We start from the raw sequence: 3,063 nt of genomic DNA, 5'->3' as shown, positions 1-3,063 counted from the left end.
CATATGTCTGGGAGATGCCCAGCATTAGATAACAGTTCTGCAGTCGAATCTCTACAACTAAGGCTCATGGAACTCAGTGGAATAGGGGGTAGAATGCACCCCTCACCTCTCACCAGTGTGGCTTCCTTGTACATCAGAGTGTGGTGCGCATAGACGTCAAGTTCTGGAGAACAAGTGACTGTAGAGTGTAGGATGGGACTTCACCCAACCATGGCACAGGGACCACTGCTGAAAGATTGTGAGAGCCAGGGCTGGTTCATGAACACAGGGAGGCGGAGGCTTCCAGGCCGCTGGAGGCTTGCTCATGTGACCCTGTGGCAGCAGCGGTGTCCAGCTCAGGACCCATGTCAGTTCAATTAAACAAGGGCCCAAAGGGGAGGTGAGAAATAAGTGGTGGGGCAGCACTAGATTGAGAACTATTTGAGACTGATTGCTGCTGGGTAAGGGAGAGTATGACTTACATATGACCACTGGATGGGCTGACTAGACTCCAGTGGACGCATTTACACTGAAGGACATTTGGGTACAAACACCTGAATGAATAGGACTCAGCATTGGTGCCAGAGTTCATAGGGTTTGGTGAGGGGATTGGTGGGGGTGGGGCATGGATAGGGAGTGTGTCTGGATTTGAGTGAAAAATGTTATATGAAATTTAAAAAGCTTAATAAATATAAATAATAAAAAAGGTGAGATTGAGATAATTTTGGCTATGAACATGAACCATCCTAACTCTCCAGAATCACGGATGTCCGTTGTTGATGTTCTAAGTCAGGAGCAGCTTGTTCAAGTTTCAACACAGATGTAACTTCTTTTTGTACATTTTGTGCATGTGGCAGGTATAGTCTCATCATGTCTTACGTAGCTAGGAGCTTATTCTAGATCTGATCGGGATGGGGCTGAGATGTCAGTAAAGTAGATACTCAGGAAAGAGAGAAACGATTATCAAAGCCATTAACAAGAATTTCCTGCATCTTATTAATTTATTAGCTACCATGACCTGAGTCTGATTTTTTTTCTTTGTCCCCTATATCTGATATATTGATATAACATAGTTTTAATATCTAATATTAAAATAATTAGAGAAATAGGATGTCTCAAAAAAGTAAAGATGGCGGATGAAAGAGTAAGGTACTCTAATCTAGATAAGAGTTAATTTAAATCATTGATCGCTCGAGAGATGGTTCAGCAGGTTAGAGCACTGACTGCTCTTACAGATGATCTGATTTTGATCCCCAGCACCCACAAAGCAGCTAACAACCATCCATAACTCCAGTTCCAGGGAATCTGATGCCTTCTGACCTCTGTGGCACTGCATGACATAGGTGTACTTACATGCAGGCACTATGCTCATACACACAAAATAAAAGTAATAAATAAAATATTTAAAAAAGGAATATAAAGGTCATTGAGTATCCCCTACATTTGATGAAGCAAATGGAGTTAAAGTTAGAACTGGTTGGACTGAATTGATCTAAACACTACCATAGGAGGTTCAGTAAGGACATAGTGTCGTCTTTATTTGTAATCAGTAAAATCAAGATTATTTTGGTCTTTTTGAGACAGGGTCTCCCTATAGCCCAGGTGGCCTGAAACTCACTATGTAGACCAGCTGGCTTTGAATTCACAAAGATCTGCCTGCCTCTGCCTCCCAAGTGGTGATATTAAAGGCATGCAGCACCATGCCTGTTAAGATTAGTAGTATTAAAAACATCTTTATTACTTTTATTTTATGTGCATGAGTACATTGTCTGCATGTGTGTAAGCATACCATGTTGTGAAATGCCTTCAGAGGTCAGAAGAGGGCATCGAATCCCCTGGAACTGGAGTTGTTAGCCACCATGTGGGTTCTGGGAATCCAATCCAGGTCCTCTGTAAGATCAGCCAGTGCTCTTAACCACTGAGCCATCTTTCCAGCCCCAATATTAGTATTATTTTCATCAATTAGCAATATACCAACTACAATCCTAATGTTTTTGGAATATAGCAGGATCACTAATCTACAACTGATGATCATAGGCACAATAGATTTTAGTATTTATCCAGTAAAATAAATTTTAGGATTACTAGAAAAATAATTTTTTGGAGGGTCTTTTTGAGCCAGGGTCTCCCTGTAGCCCCAACTGCCTTGGAACTCACTATGTAGATCAGGCTGTCCTCGAACTCATAGAGATCTGTCTGCCTCTGCCTCCCAAGTGCTGGGATTAAGGTTGTGCACTGCCACACCTGGCTAGAAAAATAAATTTTATAATTATTATGTAGTTAAGATAGGAATGCCCCAGATAGGAATAATTAAAAAATATTTTATTATTTTTATTTTATGTGTATGAGTGTATTGCCTGCATGTATGTGAGTGCACCCATGTTATGCAGTGCCCTGGAAGTCAGAAGAGGGCTTTGAATTCCCCTGGAACTGGAGTTAAGGACAGTTTGTAGCCGCCATGTGGGTGCTGGGAATCAAACCCAGGTCCTCTGCAAGAGCTCAGCAGCTCTTAACAGCTGAGCCATCTCTCCAGCCCCAGAAATAATTTGTTAAAAATAGAATTCTTTTTACTGTTAAGGCAATGGGAAAACATAAAATATTTATTACAAATATTATGAAGGGCAAGCATATCAACATTTATAAAAATCAACTACTTTTGTGTGACACTCATATCTCAGACATAAATCAGTTTTACAAAAATCTCAATCTTTTAGTTTCTCCAAATAGTTATTTTGATTAACTACAATCCTTTAAGTCAGTGTTTGTAAATGTTACCATGAGCAAATCAAAATAAACTTTAATAATCAAATATATGTTATACTCAAATTTTATCAGTTTTTTCTTTGAGATAGACAATCTAGCCATTTTAACCCCCTCTAAAATATAGTATCATGAAACATAGAAGTATTAACAACTTAGTTTAATACTAAATAGTTTAACCAACCTATTTAAAGAAAATTGTATCCATATTGCATTTGTAAGAAGAATTGTAAGAAAGCTGTTAAACAGCCATAGTTTGAGGCCTATACTAAGGTGGTCAGAGGGATTTAAATGATGGTTTTTGGCCCTTGCCTTCTAAGGTCG

At 39.3% G+C, this 3,063-nt stretch overlaps 1 pseudogene; it reads left to right on the top strand.

The window, feature by feature from the left end:
• Nucleotides 1-210: 210 nt before the first annotated feature.
• LOC103752068 overlaps nucleotides 211-3,063 on the top strand; it is a 12,497-nt pseudogene continuing 9,644 nt past the window's right edge.

The sequence above is a fragment of the Nannospalax galili genome, unplaced genomic scaffold, assembly GCF_000622305.1.
Source record: "Nannospalax galili isolate Female #2095 unplaced genomic scaffold, S.galili_v1.0 scaffold591, whole genome shotgun sequence".
NCBI classification, from domain to species: domain Eukaryota; kingdom Metazoa; phylum Chordata; class Mammalia; order Rodentia; family Spalacidae; genus Nannospalax; species Nannospalax galili.
This window is presented reverse-complemented; position numbering and strand designations above follow the sequence as displayed.